The following is a 13,177-nucleotide window of genomic DNA, read 5'->3' on the forward strand; positions in this document are numbered from 1 at the left end:
AAAGCAGAGACAGTTGGAAGTATTACTCTCCCGGACAGAAGTCGGCATGGTGCCTGTTGTATTCAATTCCGACGCAATTTCTGTGTTTCATAGTCATGATGAAGGTCCACAGGTTACAGTAAACCTTCGCATGTCCATCGAAATCTATTACTGGAATCCAAGGGACGAATCAAAGCACAGATAGTTAGAAGCATTACTCTCCCGGAGAGATGTCGGCATGGTGCCTGTAGTATTCAATTCCGACGCAATTTCTGTGCTTCATCGTCACGTTGAGGGTCCACAGGTTACAGTAAACCTTCCCATGTCCATCGGAATCTATTACTGGCATCCCAGGAAAGAATCAAAGCAGAGACAGTTAGAAGCATTACTCTCCTGGACAGAAGTCGGCATGGTGCCTGTTGCATTCAATTCCGACGCAATTTCTGTGTTTCATCGTCACGTTGAAGGTCCACAGGTTACAGTAAACCTTCCCATGTCCATCCGAATCTATTACTGGAATCCCAGGAACGAATCATAGCACAGATAGTTAAAAGCATTACTATCCCGGAGAGAAGTCAGCATGGTGCCTGCTGTATTCAATTCCGACGCAATTTCTGTGCTTCATCGTCAAGACGAAGGTCCATAGGTTACAGTAAACCTTCTCATGTCCATCGGAATCTATTACTGGCATCCCAGGAAAGAATCAAAGCAGAGACAGTTAGAAGTATTACTCTCCCGGACAGAAGTCAGCATGGTGCCTGTTGTATTCAATTCCGACGCAATTTCTGTGTTTCATCGCCAAGATGAAGGTCCACAGGTTACAGTAAACCTTCCCATGTCCATCGAAATCTATTACTGGAATCCCAGGAACGAATCAAAGCACAGATAGATAGAAGCATTACTCTCCGGGAGAGATGTCGGCATGGTGCCTGTTGTATTCAATTCCGACGCAATTTCTGTGCTTCATCGTCACGTTGAAGGTCCACAGGTTACAGTCAACCTTCCCATGTCCATCGGAATCTATTATTGGCATCCCAGGAAAGAATCAAAGCAGAGACAGTTAGAAGCATTACTCTCCCGGACAGAAGTCGGCATGGTGCCTGTTGTATTCAATTCCGACGCAATTTCTGTGTTTCATCGTCACTTTGAAGGTCCACCGGTTACAGTAAACCTTCCCATGTCCATCGGAATCTATTACTGGAATCCCAGGAACGAATCAAAGCACAGATAGTTAGAAGCATTACTATCCCGGAGAGAAGTCAGCATGTTGCCTGCTGTATTCAATTCCGACGCAATTTCTGTGTTTCATCGTAAAGATGAAGGTCCACAGGTTACAGTACACCTTCCCATGTCCATCGGAATCTGTTACTGGCATCCCAGGAAAGAATCAAAGCAGAGACAGTTAGAAGAATTACTCTCCCGGACAGAAGTCGGCATGGTTCCTGTTGTATTCAATTCCGACGCAATTTCTGTGTTTCATCGTCAAGATGAAGGTCCACAGGTTACAGTAAACCTTCCCATGTCCATCGGAATCTATTACTGGAATCCCAGGAACGAATCAAAGCACAGATAGTTAGAAGCATTAATCTCCCGGAGAGTAGTCGGCATGGTGCCTGTTGTATTCATATTCGACGCAATTTCTGTGCTTCATCGTCAAGATGAAGGTCCAAAGGTTACAGTAAACCTTCCCATGCCCATCGGAATCTATTACTGGAATCCCAGGAACGAATCAAAGCACAGATAGTTAGAAGCATTACTCTCCCGGAGAGAAGTCGGCATGGTGCCTGTTGTATTCAATTTTGACGCAATTTCTGTGCTTCATCGTCACGTTGAAGGTCCACAGGTTACAGTAAACCTTCCCATGTCCATCGAAATCTATTACTGGAATCCCAGGAACGAATCAAAGCACAGATAGTTAGAAGCATTACTCTCCCGGAGAGAAGTCAGCATGGTGACTGTTGTATTCAATTCCGACGCAATTTCTGTGTTTCATCGTCAAGATGAAGGTCCACAGGTTACAGTAAACCTACCCATGTCCATCGGAATCTATTACTGGCATCCCAGGAAAGAATCAAAGCAGAGACAGTTAGAAGTATTACTCTCCCGGACAGAAGTCAGCATGGTGCCTGTTGTATTCAATTCCGACGCAATTTCTGTGTTTCATCGTCAAGATGAAGGTCCACAGGTTACAGTAAACCTTCCCATGTCCATCGAAATCTATTACTGGAATCCCAGGAGCGAATCATAGCACAGATAGTTAAAAGCATTACTCTCCCGGAGAGAAGTCAGCATGGTGCCTGCTGTATTCACTTCCGACGCAATTTCTGTGCTTCATCGTCAAGATGAAGGTCCACAGGTTACAGTAAACCTTCTCATGTCCATCGGAATCTATTACTGGCATCGCAGGAACGATTCAAAGCAGAGACAATTAGAAGTATTACTCTCCCGGACAGAAGTCAGCATGGTGCCTGTTGTATTCAATTCCGACGCAATTTCTGTGTTCCATCGTCAAGATGGAGGTCCACAGGTTACAGTAAACCTTCCCATGTCCATAGAAATCTATTACTGGAATCCCAGGAACGAATCAAAGCACAGATAGCTGGAAGCATTACTCTCCCGGAGAGATGTCGGCATGGTGCTTGTTGTATTCAATTCCGACGCAATTTCTGTGCTTCATCGTCACGTTGAAGGTCCACAGGTTACAGTAAACCGTCCCATGTCCGTCGGAATCTATTATTGGCATCCCAGGAAAGAATCAAAGCAGAGACAGTTAGAAGTATTACTCTCCCGGACAGAAGTCGGCATGGTGCCTGTTGTATTCAATTCCGACGCAATTTCTGTGTTTCATCGTCAAGATGAAGGTCCACAGGTTACAGTAAACCTTCCCATGTCCATCGGAATTTATTACTGGAATCCCAGGAACGAATCAATGCACAGATAGTTAGAAGCATTACTCTCCCGGAGAGAAGTCGGCATGGTGCCTGTTGTATTCACATCCGACGCAATTTCTGTGCTTCATCGTCAAGATGAAGGTCCAAAGGTTACAGTAAACCTTCCCATGTCCATCGGAAACTATTACTGGAATCCCAGGAACGAATCAAAGCACAGATAGTTAGAAGCATTACTCTCCCGGAGAGAAGTCGGCATGGTGCTTGTTGCATTCAATTCCGACGCAATTTCAGTGCTTCATCGTCACATTGAAGGTCCACAGGTTACAGTAAACCTTCCCATGTTCATCGGAATCTATTACTGGAATCCCAGGAACGAATCAAAGCACAGATAGTTAGAAGCATTACTCTCCCGGAGAGAAGTCAGCATGGTGCCTGTTGTATTCAATTCCGACGCAATTTCTGTGTTTCATCGTCAAGATAAAGGTCCACAGGTTACAGTAAACTTTCCCATGTCCATCGGAATCATTTACTGGCATCCCAGGAAAGAATCAAAGCAGAGACAGTTAGAAGTATTACTCTCCCGGACAGAAGTCGGCATGGTGCCTGTTGTATTCAATTCCGACGCAATTTCTGTGTTTCATCGTCACGTCGAAGGTCCACAGGATAGAGTAAACATTCCCATGTCCATCGGAATCTATTACCGGAATCCCAGGAACGAATCAAAGCACAGATAGTTACAAGCATTACTCTCGCGGAGAGAAGTCAGCATGGTGCCTGTTGTATTCAATTCCGACGCAATTTCTGTTCTTCATCGTCAAGATGAAGGTCCACAGGTTACAGCAAACCTTCCCATGTCCATCGGAATCTATTACTGGTACCCCAGGAAAGAATCGGAGCAGAGACAGTTAGAAGCATTACTCTCCCGGACAGAAGTCGGCATGGTGCCTGTGGTATTAAATTCCGACGCAATTTCAGTGTTTCATCGTCAAGATGAAGGTCCACAGGTTACAGTAAACCTTCCCATGTCCATCGGAATCTATTACTGGAATCCCAGGAACGAATCAAAGCACAGATAGTTAGAAGCATTACTATCCCGGAGAGAAGTCGGCATGGTGCCTGTTGTATTCATATCCGACGCAATTTCTGTGCTTCATCGTCAAGATGAAGGTCCAAAGGTTACAGTAAACCTTCCCATGTCCATCGGAATCTATTACTGGAATCCCAGGAACGAATCAAAGCGCAGATAGTTACAAGCATTACTCTCCCGGAGAGAAGTCGGCATGGTGCCTGTTGTATTCAATTCCGACGCAATTTCTGTGCTTCATCGTCACGTTGAATGTCCACAGGTTACAGTAAACCTTCCCATGTCCATCGGAATCTATTACTGGAATCGCAGGAACGAATCAAAGCGCAGATAGTTAGAAGCATTACTCTCCCGGAGAGAAGTCAGCATGGTGCCTGTTGTATTCAATTCCGACGCAATTTCTGTGTTTCATCGTCAAGATAAAGGTCCACAGGTTACAGTAAACCTTCCCATGTCCATCGGAATCTATTACTGCCATCCCAGGAAAGAATCAAAGCACAGATAGTTAGAAGCATTACTCTCCCGGAGAGAAGTCGGCATGGTGCCTGTTGTATTCAATTCCGACGCAATTTCTGTGCTTCATCGTCATGTTGAAGGACCACAGGTTACAGTAAACCTTCCCATGTCCATCGGAATCTATTACTGGCATCCCAGGAACGAATCAAAGCACAGATAGTTAGAAGCATTACTCTCCCGGAGAGAAGTCAGCATGGTGCCTGTTGTATTCAATTCCGACGCAATTTCTGTGTTTCATCGTCAAGATGAAGGTCCACAGGTTACAGTAAACCTTCCCATGTCCATCGGAGTCTATTACTGGAATCCCAGGAACGAATCAAAGCACAGATAGTTGGAAGCATTACTCTCCCGGAGAGAAGTCGGCATGGTGCCTGTTGTATTCAATTCCGACGCAACTTCTGTGTTTCATCGTCAAGATGAAGGTCCACAGGTTACAGTAAACCTTCCCATGTCCATCGGAATATATTACTGGCATCCCAGGAAAGAAACAATGCACAGATAGTTAGAAGCATTACTCTCCCGGAGAGAAGTCAGCATGGTGCCTGTTGTATTCAATTCCGACGCAATTTCTGTGCTTCATCGTCACGTTGAAGGTCCACAGGTTACAGTAAACCTTCCCATGTCCATCGGAATCTATTATTGGCATACCAGGAAAGAATCAAAGCAGGTACAGTTAGAGGCATTACTCTCCCGGACAGAAGTCGGCATGGTGCCTGTTGTATTCAATTCGGACGCAATTTCTGTGTTTCATCGTCACGTTGAAGGTCCACAGGTTACAGTAAACCTTCCCATGTCCATCGGAATCTATTACTGGCATCCCAGGAACGAATCAAAGCACAGATAGTTAGAAGCATTACTCTCCCGGAGAGAAGTCAGCATGGTGTCTGTTGTATTCAATTCCGACGCAATTTCTGTGTTTCATCGTCAAGATGAAGGTCCACAGGTTACAGTAAACCTTCCCATGTCCATCGGAATCAATTACTGGAATCCCAGGAACGAATCAAAGCGCTGATAGTTACAAGCATTACTCTCCCGGAGAGAAGTCGGCATGGTGCCTGTTGTATTCAATTCCGACGCAATTTCTGTGCTTCATCGTCACGTTGAATGTCCACAGGTTACAGTAAACCTTCCCATGTCCATCGGAATCTATTACTGGAATCCCAGGAACGAATCAAAGCGCAGATAGTTAGAAGCATTACTCTCCCGGAGAGAAGTCAGCATGGTGCCTGTTGTATTCACTTCCGACGCAATTTCTGTGTTTCATCGTCAAGATAAAGGTCCACAGGTTACAGTAAACCTTCCCATGTCCATCGGAATCTATTACTGGCATCCCAGGAAAGAATCAAAGAACAGATAGTTAGAAGCATTACTCTCCCGGAGAGAAGTCGGCATTGTGCCTGTTGTATTCAATTCCGACGCAATTTCTGTGCTTCATCGTCATGTTGAAGGACCACAGGTTACAGTAAACCTTCCCATGTCCATCGGAATCTATTACTGGCATCCCAGGAACGAATCAAAGCACAGATAGTTAGAAGCATTACTCTCCGGGAGAGAAGTCAGCATGGTGCCTGTTGTATTCAATTCCGACGCAATTTCTGTGTTTCATCGTCAAGATAAAGGTCCACAGGTTACAGTAAACCTTCCCATGTCCATCGGAGTCTATTACTGGAATCCCAGGAACGAATCAAAGCACAGATATTTGGAAGCTTTACTCTCCCGGAGAGAAGTCGGCATGGTGCCTGTTGTAATCAATTCCGACGCAATTTCTGTGTTTCATCGTCAAGATGAAGGTCCACAGGTTACAGTAAACCTTCCCATGTCCATCGGAATATATTACTGGCATCCCAGGAAAGAAACAATGCACAGATAGTTAGAAGCATTACTCTCCCGGAGAGAAGTCAGCATGGTGCCTGTTGTATTCAATTCCGACGCAATTTCTGTGCTTCATCGTCACGTTGAAGGTCCACAGGTTACAGTAAACCTTCCCATGTCCATCGGAATCTATTATTGGCATCCCAGGAAAGAATCAAAGCAGATACAGTTAGAAGCATTACTCTCCCGGAGAGAAGTCGGCATGGTGCCTGTTGTATTCAATTCCGACGCAATTTCTGTGCTTCATCGTCATGTTGAAGGACCACAGGTTACAGTAAACCTTCCCATGTCCATCGGAATCTATTACTGGAATCCCAGGAACGAATCAAAGCACAGATAGTTAGAAGCATTAATCTCCCGGAGAGTAGTCGGCATGGTGCCTGTTGTATTCATATTCGACGCAATTTCTGTGCTTCATCGTCAAGATGAAGGTCCAAAGGTTACAGTAAACCTTCCCATGCCCATCGGAATCTATTACTGGAATCCCAGGAACGAATCAAAGCACAGATAGTTAGAAGCATTACTCTCCCGGAGAGAAGTCGGCATGGTGCCTGTTGTATTCAATTTTGACGCAATTTCTGTGCTTCATCGTCACGTTGAAGGTCCACAGGTTACAGTAAACCTTCCCATGTCCATCGAAATCTATTACTGGAATCCCAGGAACGAATCAAAGCACAGATAGTTAGAAGCATTACTCTCCCGGAGAGAAGTCAGCATGGTGACTGTTGTATTCAATTCCGACGCAATTTCTGTGTTTCATCGTCAAGATGAAGGTCCACAGGTTACAGTAAACCTACCCATGTCCATCGGAATCTATTACTGGCATCCCAGGAAAGAATCAAAGCAGAGACGGTTAGAAGTATTACTCTCCCGGACAGAAGTCAGCATGGTGCCTGTTGTATTCAATTCCGACGCAATTTCTGTGTTTCATCGTCAAGATGAAGGTCCACAGGTTACAGTAAACCTTCCCATGTCCATCGAAATCTATTACTGGAATCCCAGGAGCGAATCATAGCACAGATAGTTAAAAGCATTACTCTCCCGGAGAGAAGTCAGCATGGTGCCTGCTGTATTCACTTCCGACGCAATTTCTGTGCTTCATCGTCAAGATGAAGGTCCGAAGGTTACAGTAAACCTTCTCATGTCCATCGGAATCTATTACTGGCATCGCAGGAACGATTCAAAGCAGAGACAATTAGAAGTATTACTCTCCCGGACAGAAGTCAGCATGGTGCCTGTTGTATTCAATTCCGACGCAATTTCTGTGTTCCATCGTCAAGATGGAGGTCCACAGGTTACAGTAAACCTTCCCATGTCCATAGAAATCTATTACTGGAATCCCAGGAACGAATCAAAGCACAGATAGCTGGAAGCATTACTCTCCCGGAGAGATGTCGGCATGGTGCTTGTTGTATTCAATTCCGACGCAATTTCTGTGCTTCATCGTCACGTTGAAGGTCCACAGGTTACAGTAAACCTTCCCATGTCCGTCGGAATCTATTATTGGCATCCCAGGAAAGAATCAAAGCAGAGACAGTTAGAAGTATTACTCTCCCGGACAGAAGTCGGCATGGTGCCTGTTGTATTCAATTCCGACGCAATTTCTGTGTTTCATCGTCAAGATGAAGGTCCACAGGTTACAGTAAACCTTCCCATGTCCATCGGAATTTATTACTTGAATCCCAGGAACGAATCAATGCACAGATAGTTAGAAGCATTACTCTCCCGGAGAGAACTCGGCATGGTGCCTGTTGTATTCACATCCGACGCAATTTCTGTGCTTCATCGTCAAGATGAAGGTCCAAAGGTTACAGTAAACCTTCCCATGTCCATCGGAAACTATTACTGGAATCCCAGGAACGAATCAAAGCACAGATAGTTAGAAGCATTACTCTCCCGGAGAGAAGTCGGCATGGTGCTTGTTGCATTCAATTCCGACGCAATTTCAGTGCTTCATCGTCACATTGAAGGTCCACAGGTTACAGTAAACCTTCCCATGTTCATCGGAATCTATTACTGGAATCCCAGGAACGAATCAAAGCACAGATAGTTAGAAGCATTACTCTCCCGGAGAGAAGTCAGCATGGTGCCTGTTGTATTCAATCCCGACGCAATTTCTGTGTTTCATCGTCAAGATAAAGGTCCACAGGTTACAGTAAACTTTCCCATGTCCATCGGAATCATTTACTGGCATCCCAGGAAAGAATCAAAGCAGAGACAGTTAGAAGTATTACTCTCCCGGACAGAAGTCGGCATGGTGCCTGTTGTATTCAATTCCGACGCAATTTCTGTGTTTCATCGTCACGTCGAAGGTCCACAGGATAGAGTAAACATTCCCATGTCCATCGGAATCTATTACCGGAATCCCAGGAACGAATCAAAGCACAGATAGTTACAAGCATTACTCTCGCGGAGAGAAGTCAGCATGGTGCCTGTTGTATTCAATTCCGACGCAATTTCTGTTCTTCATCGTCAAGATGAAGGTCCACAGGTTACAGCAAACCTTCCCATGTCCATCGGAATCTATTACTGGTACCCCAGGAAAGAATCGGAGCAGAGACAGTTAGAAGCATTACTCTCCCGGACAGAAGTCGGCATGGTGCCTGTGGTATTAAATTCCGACGCAATTTCAGTGTTTCATCGTCAAGATGAAGGTCCACAGGTTACAGTAAACCTTCCCATGTCCATCGGAATCTATTACTGGAATCCCAGGAACGAATCAAAGCACAGATAGTTAGAAGCATTACTATCCCGGAGAGAAGTCGGCATGGTGCCTGTTGTATTCATATCCGACGCAATTTCTGTGCTTCATCGTCAAGATGAAGGTCCTAAGGTTACAGTAAACCTTCCCATGTCCATCGGAATCTATTACTGGAATCCCAGGAACGAATCAAAGCGCAGATAGTTACAAGCATTACTCTCCCGGAGAGAAGTCGGCATGGTGCCTGTTGTATTCAATTCCGACGCAATTTCTGTGCTTTATCGTCACGTTGAATGTCCACAGGTTACAGTAAACCTTCCCATGTCCATCGGAATCTATTACTGGAATCGCAGGAACGAATCAAAGCGCAGATAGTTAGAAGCATTACTCTCCCGGAGAGAAGTCAGCATGGTGCCTGTTGTATTCAATTCCGACGCAATTTCTGTGTTTCATCGTCAAGATAAAGGTCCACAGGTTACAGTAAACCTTCCCATGTCCATCGGAATCTATTACTGCCATCCCAGGAAAGAATCAAAGCACAGATAGTTAGAAGCATTACTCTCCCGGAGAGAAGTCGGCATGGTGCCTGTTGTATTCAATTCCGACGCAATTTCTGTGCTTCATCGTCATGTTGAAGGACCACAGGTTACAGTAAACCTTCCCATGTCCATCGGAATCTATTACTGGCATCCCAGGAACGAATCAAAGCACAGATAGTTAGAAGCATTACTCTCCCGGAGAGAAGTCAGCATGGTGCCTGTTGTATTCAATTCCGACGCAATTTCTGTGTTTCATCGTCAAGATGAAGTTCCACAGGTTACAGTAAACCTTCCCATGTCCATCGGAGTCTATTACTGGAATCCCAGGAACGAATCAAAGCACAGATAGTTGGAAGCATTACTCTCCCGGAGAGAAGTCGGCATGGTGCCTGTTGTATTCAATTCCGACGCAATTTCTGTGTTTCATCGTCAAGATGAAGGTCCACAGGTTACAGTAAACCTTCCCATGTCCATCGGAATCTATTATTGGCATCCCATGAAAGAATCAAAGCAGATACAGTTAGAGGCATTACTCTCCCGGACAGAAGTCGGCATGGTGCCTGTTGTATTCAATTCGGACGCAATTTCTGTGTTTCATCGTCACGTTGAAGGTCCACAGGTTACAGTAAACCTTCCCATGTCCATCGGAATCTATTACTGGCATCCCAGGAACGAATCAAAGCACAGATAGTTAGAAGCATTACTCTCCCGGAGAGAAGTCAGCATGGTGTCTGTTGTATTCAATTCCGACGCAATTTCTGTGTTTCATCGTCAAGATGAAGGTCCACAGGTTACAGTAAACCTTCCCATGTCCATCGGAATCAATTACTGGAATCCCAGGAACGAATCAAAGCGCAGATAGTTACAAGCATTACTCTCCCGGAGAGAAGTCGGCATGGTGCCTGTTGTATTCAATTCCGACGCAATTTCTGTGCTTCATCGTCACGTTGAATGTCCACAGGTTACAGTAAACCTTCCCATGTCCATCGGAATCTATTACTGGAATCCCAGGAACGAATCAAAGCGCAGATAGTTAGAAGCATTACTCTCCCGGAGAGAAGTCAGCATGGTGCCTGTTGTATTCAATTCCGACGCAATTTCTGTGTTTCATCGTCAAGATAAAGGTCCACAGGTTACAGTAAACCTTCCCATGTCCATCGGAATCTATTACTGGCATCCCAGGAAAGAATCAAAGAACAGATAGTTAGAAGCATTACTCTCCCGGAGAGAAGTCGGCATGGTGCCTGTTGTATTCAATTCCGACGCAATTTCTGTGCTTCATCGTCATGTTGAAGGACCACAGGTTACAGTAAACCTTCCCATGTCCATCGGAATCTATTACTGGCATCCCAGGAACGAATCAAAGCACAGATAGTTAGAAGCATTACTCTCCGGGAGAGAAGTCAGCATGGTGCCTGTTGTATTCAATTCCGACGCAATTTCTGTGTTTCATCGTCAAGATAAAGGTCCACAGGTTACAGTAAACCTTCCCATGTCCATCGGAGTCTATTACTGGAATCCCAGGAACGAATCAAAGCACAGATATTTGGAAGCTTTACTCTCCCGGAGAGAAGTCGGCATGGTGCCTGTTGTAATCAATTCCGACGCAATTTCTGTGTTTCATCGTCAAGATGAAGGTCCACAGGTTACAGTAAACCTTCCCATGTCCATCGGAATATATTACTGGCATCCCAGGAAAGAAACAATGCACAGATAGTTAGAAGCATTACTCTCCCGGAGAGAAGTCAGCATGGTGCCTGTTGTATTCAATTCCGACGCAATTTCTGTGCTTCATCGTCACGTTGAAGGTCCACAGGTTACAGTAAACCTTCCCATGTCCATCGGAATCTATTATTGGCATCCCAGGAAAGAATCAAAGCAGATACAGTTAGAAGCATTACTCTCCCGGACAGAAGTCGGCATGGTGCCTGTTGTATTCAATTCGACGCAATTTCTGTGTTTCATCGTCACGTTGAAGGTCCACAGGTTACAGTAAACCTTCCCATGTCCATCGGAATCTATTACTGGCATCCCAGAAACGAATCAAAGCACAGATAGTTAGAAGCATTACTCTCCCGGAGAGAAGTCAGCATGGTGCCTGTTGTATTCAATTCCGACGCAATTTCTGTGTTTCATCGTCACGATGAAGGTCCACAGGTTACAGTAAACCTTCCCATGTCCATCGGAATCAATTACTGGAATCCCAGGAACGAATCAAAGCGCAGATAGTTACAAGCATTACTCTCCCGGAGAGAAGTCGGCATGGTGCCTGTTGTATTCAATTCCGACGCAATTTCTGTGCTTCATCGTCACGTTGAATGTCCACAGGTTACAGTAAACCTTCCCATGTCCATCGGAATCAATTACTGGAATCCCAGGAACGAATCAAAGCGCAGATAGTTACAAGCATTACTCTCCCGGAGAGAAGTCGGCATGGTGCCTGTGGTATTAAATTCCGACGCAATTTCTGTGTTTCATCGTCAAGATGAAGGTCCACAGGTTACAGTAAACCTTCCCATGTCCATCGGAATCAATTACTGGAATCCCAGGAACGAATCAAAGCGCAGATAGTTACAAGCATTACTCTCCCGGAGAGAAGTCGGCATGGTGCCTGTTGTATTCAATTCCGACGCAATTTCTGTGCTTCATCGTCACGTTGAATGTCCACAGGTTACAGTAAACCTTCCCATGTCCATCGGAATCTATTACTGGAATCCCAGGAACGAATCAAAGCGCAGATAGTTAGAAGCATTACTCTCCCGGAGAGAAGTCAGCATGGTGCCTGTTGTATTCAATTCCGACGCAATTTCTGTGTTTCATCGTCAAGATAAAGGTCCACAGGTTACAGTAAACCTTCCCATGTCCATCGGAATCTATTACTGGCATCCCAGGAAAGAATCAAAGCACAGATAGTTAGAAGCATTACTCTCCCGGAGAGAAGTCGGCATGGTGCCTGTTGTATTCAATTCCGACGCAATTTCTGTGCTTCATCGTCATGTTGAAGGACCACAGGTTACAGTAAACCTTCCCATGTCCATCGGAATCTATTACTGGCATCCCAGGAACGAATCAAAGCGCAGATAGTTAGAAGCATTACTCTCCCGGAGAGAAGTCAGCATGGTGCCTGTTGTATTCAATTCCGACGCAATTTCTGTGTTTCATCGTCAAGATGAAGGTCCACAGGTTACAGTAAACCTTCCCATGTCCATCGGAGTCTATTACTGGAATCCCAGGAACGAATCAAAGCACAGATAGTTGGAAGCATTACTCTCCCGGAGAGAAGTCGGCATGGTGCCTGTTGTATTCAATTCCGACGCAATTTCTGTGTTTCATCGTCAAGATGAAGGTCCACAGGTTACAGTAAACCTTCCCATGTCCATCGGAATATATTACTGGCATCCCAGGAAAGAAACAATGCACAGATAGTTAGAAGCATTACTCTCCCGGACAGAAGTCGGCATGGTGCCTGTTGTATTCAATTCGGACGCAATTTCTGTGCTTCATCGTCACGTTGAATGTCCACAGGTTACAGTAAACCTTCCCATGTCCATCGGAATCTATTACTGGCATCCCAGGAACGAATGAAAGCACAGAT

This window comes from Schistocerca americana, chromosome 4, assembly GCF_021461395.2.
Source record: "Schistocerca americana isolate TAMUIC-IGC-003095 chromosome 4, iqSchAmer2.1, whole genome shotgun sequence".
In the NCBI taxonomy this organism is placed as follows: Eukaryota; Metazoa; Arthropoda; class Insecta; order Orthoptera; family Acrididae; genus Schistocerca; species Schistocerca americana.